Source organism: Hydra vulgaris, chromosome 12, assembly GCF_038396675.1.
Source record: "Hydra vulgaris chromosome 12, alternate assembly HydraT2T_AEP".
In the NCBI taxonomy this organism is placed as follows: domain Eukaryota; kingdom Metazoa; phylum Cnidaria; class Hydrozoa; order Anthoathecata; family Hydridae; genus Hydra; species Hydra vulgaris.
In genome coordinates, this window is record NC_088931.1 from 86152189 (window position 1) to 86160000 (window position 7812).

Genomic DNA, 7812 nt, shown 5'->3' on the forward strand with positions numbered 1-7812 from the left:
GCCAGAAAGACTGCCTGGTTTAAACTTTATAAACACTATATCTAGTTTTTTTTTTTTTTTTAAGCAGTTATAATTTTTATTATACGTATTAGTATTTTTCAAGTGCAATAGAAATTTCAAGTGTTTTTTAAGTGCAATAGAAATTTCAAGTATTTGTGTTTTTTAAGTGCAATAGAAATTTCAAGTATTAGTGTTTTTTAAGTGCAATAGAAATCTAAAGTCGATTAGAAAGGTTAGTAATTTTATTTTTAAAATAGTATAAAAGGCTGAAGATTTAATCTTAAAAACAATGAAATCCACTATTATTGGCTTCTTCTTTTTTTAAATGATTTTGAAATGAAAAGGAAAAATTGTGAATATAAAACACGGAGCGGTAAATATGGCTAAATTAAAACAGTGTTTGGAAAAAAAAATGTAAATATTTAAAATCATTATCAAAAGTGCAAACATTTAGAGCAAATAAATTCAATGAGTATATTTGGGCGGACTGGGCCGGCGAGGCACCGTGACATTTCCTCGTGGGTCGTTGAATTAGATGCTGCGAGGCCGGCGATATCTAAAATTTATTTAAATTATTTATTCCGATTAAAAATTTAACCAGCTAAAAGTTCTAATCAAATTTAATAAATTGTTTTAATGTTTTGTCGTCGTTAAAACATTAAAACAATAACGTAGGGTAAAACTACCAATTCCTGGCCATTTAATTTTAAACCGTGTCATATATTACCGTAAATAGCTTAGTTTCATAAAAAATATTTTTTAACTCATAAAAAACTTCTTGACAATTTATGATAAGTTTGATAAGTTTTTTCAACAAATTAAAAGTTTTTGCACAAAAGTAACCAGGCATAGAAAACACCAAACCATGGCCGGAGATCCAAAACATGGCCATTGCAAACTTATTCGTGGCCATCACGTTTTACAAAGTAAAACCAGTGACAATATTTTAAAATTAAGAAGAAAATATACCGGAAGATATACCAGAGGAGAGATTTAGACGACAAAATTAAGCTAAAAAATGACGAAAAACGACGATGAAAAAATAAAATAAAAGGTAAAAATTAAATTAAGAAGAAGTTATACCAGTAGAAGATGAACCAAAAGAGAGACTAAAAAACCACCATCAAAACCAACAAAACCAACGATCATGAATTTCAAAACCAATTGAAAAATATAAAATAACCTCGTTTAACGTCGTTATGGATACCACAATAAATACAATACAAAACCGTTTTAAGAATCATGGAAAAATATATGCAGACATGGCAACATTAGACTCTTATTTTTTCCGACAATAAATGTTCAGAAAAGTTTAGATGAGCTCAGTAAATTGCTAGTAAAGTATCATTAAGCTACAGCACCCATTTTTAGTGAAGGAATTTAAGGATTTAAAGACAAAATGGGACCACTTTAAAATAACTAAGCAAAATATATATCACATCAATGAATTAACTTCATTGCTTCTTTGATTCAGAAATAATGAGTGAAGTATGCCTTAAAAACAAATAGAATTACAAAAGTTGTATGTTGTAGATGCTGTTATAATTTCTTGGCTAAATATAATTTATGTAACAAAGTGTTTAACACTGTAAAGTATATAACACTGCAAAGTATATAACACTGCAAAGTTAATAACACTGTTAAGTACAACACTGTATAACACTGCTTATTTCGCATATAAATTTATTTTAACATTATCTTCGACGCAAGTAACTTGTGACGTAGTTTTTACAAATTAAAAATTATAAAAAGTAAACTCAGATCTTCCCTGTTACAAGATAATTTGCAGTTTTTGATGCTTATGGCGATGAAGAAGGATATTTTGGTTAATTTAAATGAGGCAATAATAGAAAAATAAGAGAAAATGCTCCAGGTATTAGTAAATATTTAAATGGTTAAGAGTCTTTTGTTTATTTTTTTATTTTTTTTATTAAGTATGTAGGGAAGACCGGGGCTAGTTGGCTCGGTTTTTACTCTATAAGCTCTGTAGCCCTAACAGTACATTTTTTTAAAAATATTAAAGTGTTGTCTTAAAGAGTATGGATTAGGGTATCTTATAAAATCCCCACGGTATAAAATCCCCACGGTAGGGTATCTTATAAATACCCCACCACGGGGTAAGTTGGCGCAAACTATAAAAATGATTATTAATGCACTATTAAGTGTAAAATTAATAGAAATTTTTTTAAAATTAATTTTGCAACAATTTTATCTCAAAATTTAGCATTACTTTTAGCTGGTACCAAATATTAGTCCGTATAAAAGCCAAACAGTAGCCCACCTTTTATCTGTGGAAAAAAAAACTAAAAAAAATTTTTTTCAATTTTTTTGTAAGAATAAATATTTTCAATTTTGTTAAAAATTAAACAAAAAAAAATTATAATTTTATAAAAATAAATATTTTTTTCCATAGTAAATGCTATGAGCCAACCTTACCCCGTGAAAAATTTGTCAACTTACCCCAAAAGCTTTTTTTTTAATAAACATTCTATAGATCCGGAAAAACGGCAGCTTTAAAAAAAAGTCTGACTGGGTATAGTAAATCAATTGTGACTGGAACTTTTACAATAATTTATTTTTCATACGACTAAATATTTTCTTTGTAAAGTAAAAAGGCAGCGATGTTCTAAAAGTTACGTTTTTGTCCAAAAAACGCATAAATCTCAGTATCTCCCATGCGCATGCGCAAATCCTGACAATACTACAGTGAATGATGAAATGGTCAATAAGGAAGTTTCTGAGTACTTTTTGTCACTTTCTGATGAAAGGCTCTAAAGATAAACGCAGTTCGTCAACTTACCCCTGCGGCCAACTAGCCCCGGTCTCCCCTATTTATACGTAATATTATATTAAAATGTTTTTATATATTATATTGTTTTTTTTTCGAGACCGGTCTACTTAAGCTTCATGGGCCGCTCAAATTTGCCAGTACGTTACTGATTTGGCCTGAGTACGATAAAAGGTTTATTGTCTGCATGGATGTAATTTGTTCAAATTGTAAAAGAAACATCTTTTTTCAAGAGAAGGGACGGACGTGTATTTAAGACAAACCCCTTTAGTAAGCCCGTAAAAAGGTCTTCTTCAAAACAAATACTGTTGAAAACAATACCCTAATCAAACTCTAACCCTGACCCATCGGATCAGGCTCAAGGTTCGGTTTAGGATTTGGTTAAGGTATGGCTTTTAATTAAAACTTTATTTTTAGGTCAGATATAAAGTATGGTTTTCAATAATATTTGTTTCGTAGAAGAATTTTCTACGGAATAAATTTTGATTACTTTTTCTATCGAGAAGAGATCAAACATTTGTATGTCAAACTGGATGAGTAAAGTTTCTCGAGCATGTAGTTTATAATTTATTCAAGGTAAATAAGCAATACATAAATAAATAAAAATATATAAATTCTTTTTAAAAGTGTATATTTTAAAATTAAGTTAACAGGCCAAGAATTAGACGTAGTGCTGAGCTTAGTGATATTATTTAATTATCTTATGTTGAAACATAAGCTGTAGAATCTCAAATGGACAATATGTATAGTTGCTGCTTTTCTTTCTTCGTAAGAGGTTTATAAATAGTTATTAAATTACTTGATTTATATATTAAAAGGTTTCAAATATTTATAAATTTCAATAAAAATACTGTTGTTCTAGTCGCGCTATTTTGAACCTAATTAATTTATCATAAAAATTTAATCTCACATTATGCGACCAAGTTCCTTTAGGCATAGTTAAAAACAAGATAGAGGGAGAAGGCATTGAGAAAGGCTTGCCTTTTAAATATCTTAAAGTATGTAAGTTTTATTGTCATTATAAATGTTCATGAAAGTATGGTACCTATATCCATTGGTGAAGGCCAAGGATATCTGAAATTGTGTGTAAATGTCTTTGATAAGAACAATAAAAATGGAATATACATTGGCATTGGAGTTAAGAAGTGTTTTATTTTTGTATATGGTGAAGATATTTTTGAAAAAAACGAAATCTGCAAAAAAAACTTGAGTAAATTAAGTACTATGATGTTGCATATCACTTTGCATTTAATTTAAAATGTCCTAGCTGCATCTTGGGTTTATTATCTCAATTTGATAAATATGCCTGCTTGCTGTGTGAAGGTAATGTCCCCTAAAAAGTGGCATTTTAAGAACATTTGATTCTCTTGATCATTGCCAAAAGTTATTTCTTAAAAATAGGGCAGAGTGATAGCAAATGAAAGATTGATGCAGATGTAAAGCGATAGCAGATGAAAGATTGATGCAGATAAAAAGCGATGGCAGATGAAAATTGATAGCAGACGAAAGATTGATGCATTTGAAAAGCGATAGCAGATGAAAAGTGATAGCAGATGAATGATTTTAATGTGATTAATCCTTGATTTGTGTATTTTAATAAAAATCCCGAAAAAAAAACTAATAACTTAGTTACACCGCCAGAACTACATTTTCTAATGGGGATTGTGATACAACTTGGTAGAGTTCTTTTAGATCATTGGTCTCTGTTTAAAATTTGGCTTAAAGAACATTATATCTTACTTTGAGGTCATCATGGGATAAGCTTGATGGCAACAACGCAACAAAATTTATAGAAAAAGTAGATAATTTAGAGAGAGATGTGCTAGTGACTCAAACTAATCTAATACCTATTTATCTTTGCCTTAGAAAAACTGTTAAGTTTAAAGAATGCGCATTTAAACAAAAATTAGACAGCAATGCTCCTTCAGTTATTTAAGAGTTTAAAGTATCATTTTCTGACCTACATCATTATGCAAAAATACATTTAAATACAGAGTTGAATGTTACATGGAAAGTGCATATAGTTGTTTGCCATATTCTCCCATTTGTGAAATTTAATTGTTATTCATTTATTATATGCTGAATAAATAAGAGAGGCTGTTTACAGCGTCTTTAAACCAAGTTTATCTCAATATAAGCAAAGAGTTACATACAGATTGCGGTAAACGATTAAAATTCGCTTTCTACTGCAGCTGAGTGTCTGGATAAGATGTAAATATTAAAATATATAAGTAGTTGTGTTAATGTTTTTGTTGCATTTATTGGTTTTTTCCTGATTACTTCTGTAAGAAAGTTTGGTGCATTAAATAAGTGTATAATTGAAGTGGGTGTAATTATTAATTTAAATTGAATAAATAATAATATTATTTTTTAAGTTGTTTTTTTTAAGGGCTTGTATATATTTTAAAGAGGGTATTAAAAATATAAGTTTGATAGAGATATCTACTTTTCTTTTATACAAAAAAAAACCTATTTAAGCATCATCTATTATTATATAAAATAAAATTAGAGGTGGGGAGAAGTTCATCTCAGCGGTTTTTACTTCACGCAGTGCATCAATTATAAACCATATTGAACAGTATCAACAAATCTTACCAGAAATGTCTATAATTTGTAAATAGAAGTAAAAACTACTTGAACAAAACTAAACATAATACTTAAAGCGAATGAACAAGTTAAAATTATCATATATATGTAAAATAATCATATATATGTGTTTGTGTGTATGCATCTATGTGTGCGTATTTGTTAGCTTTTATTCCAAGTAGTAATTCAGCCGTGTTCTTTCAAATAGTTTAACGTTCTATTATGCATCCACCACCTTTTTATAAACTTTACATCTCCGATATTATAAGATTCGCTCTTTATTTTATTTTTTTTTACACACTTTTATTAATTTATAGTTATTTATTAAAAGTATATTTTCTGCACTTAAAAACCAATAATTAAAATAGAAAATTGTATACCATTACATCTTAAAACGAAATTATCTGAAATGAGAAAATATTCAAAGATTATAAATAATTGTTCAAAAAAATTCGTGAACGCTTAAAGTAAAAATAACTCTAAGCGCACTTGGAATAAATTACTGGCAATCAAAAAACATGCCCGTGTTCCCTCCCCCTGACGAATATAGTTAATTACGAATGTGTTCATGAATCAAAAGCTATATCTGAACAATTTAATAAATACTTTATCGAAATTGGCCTTAAATTAGCGAATACGGTTCCCTTTACCCTAACTGCATTTAATGATTTTTTAGAACCAATGGATGATTGCAACTGTTCCAAACAAATTTACTAAAAATTATCTTTTAATGAGTTCAAAATTGCTTTCAAATCACTAAAAAAAAGCTATCGCAGCTTTATCTTGAAATAATTATCAAATGTTTGATCATCGTAAAAATATTATTTTTATAGTTTATGAATCATCTGGCCATCAAGGAGTCTTTCCTGATCAATAAAAATTGCAAAAGTTATTCTAATTTTGAAAGAGAGGATTGTTACAATATCAGTAACTGTTGCCCTATATCAATTCTTTCTACTTTTTTTAAAAATCTCAAAGCCTATTTGGAAGATAAAATATACAATTACTTTGTTTCCAATAATCTTTTATAAAATAATCAATTCGGTTTTAAAAAAAACTCCACAGAAGGTGCAATGATCCAATTTGTAAGAGAAATCTCAAACTCTTTACAAAGATCCCAATATACATTATATGTTTTCATTGACTTGTTTAATGATTTTAATACTGTCAACCATAAAATCCTGTTCGTAAAACTAAAGTTTTACGGAATAAACTATATAACTATAAAATGGCTTCGAAGTTACGTATCAAACCGCAAACAATTTGTTTTTAATCATAACTTTACCAAATTATCTTCTAAATATTCCCTCTGGTCTATCTCAACGTTCTATCTTGGATCCACTTTTGTTCTTAATCTGTATAAATGACTTAAATAAAGCTTCAAACTTAATGAGTATCATGTTTGCCGACGACATCAACATATTCTAGACTAATAATGACATATCCAAACTCTTTTCTACAACGAATGATGAACTTAAAAACATGTCTAACTGATTCAAATGAAATAAATTATTTCCTAATAATCATAAAATCAAATGGATTTTTTTTCTGTTCGCTTTCTAAAAAACTCTGTTTACCCCAAAATTTGCCCAAAATATTTATTGATAAAATTGAAATAAAAAGAGATTTTGTTACTAAATTTAAAAAATTGGTTCTCAACGAGATTATTACATAGAAATCGCACATTGACTTTATTTGCTCAAAATATCTAATAGTAACAAAGACAAACATAAATCCGGATCATATTTAAATAAAATATCCTTAATCTAACTTTATCAATTATTTATTCACACCTATATAAATTATGTTAACCTAGCTTGAGGAAGCACCAAAAAAAGTAAGTTTTAATCCCTTAATTTCCGTCTGAAGCATGCGACTCGCTTGACAAATTTTGCGGATTTTTTTACTCATTCCAAACCATTATTTATCGACATGAAAATACTTATTATTTACGAGCTCAATATTTACAACTATTTATGTTTTATTGAGTCCTTTTTTTTATGCTTCGATTACTCTTGAATTAAGTAGGGTGGGGGATGGGGGGCAGAACGTTTATTTATTTTTGGAAAATTTTCTTACCCATCCTATGCTTATTAAGACCCCCCTCCCCAATCTTTATTAATTTTTACTTTTTATCAACAAAAACTTTGTCTCAAAACTAAAAAAAAATCAGTAAAAATTGGCCTTAAAAATTAGAAAATCTTTTAGTCACTGATAAAAACATAACGTTTCAGTGTAAACAGGCTTTAAAAATCGCAGACCTAGTAAGTCTGGATTTGTCGAAAATGAGCTTCTAGCTTCGACTATATAAACTGATAGACATGCCTTACCGTATGTTAATATTCACAAAATTTTGAAGCCAACTTTTACTTGTGCCCAAACGTGACTTTACGCGCTAAAAGATTCTTTTAGCGTGTGACGTCACGTTTGGGCATTCC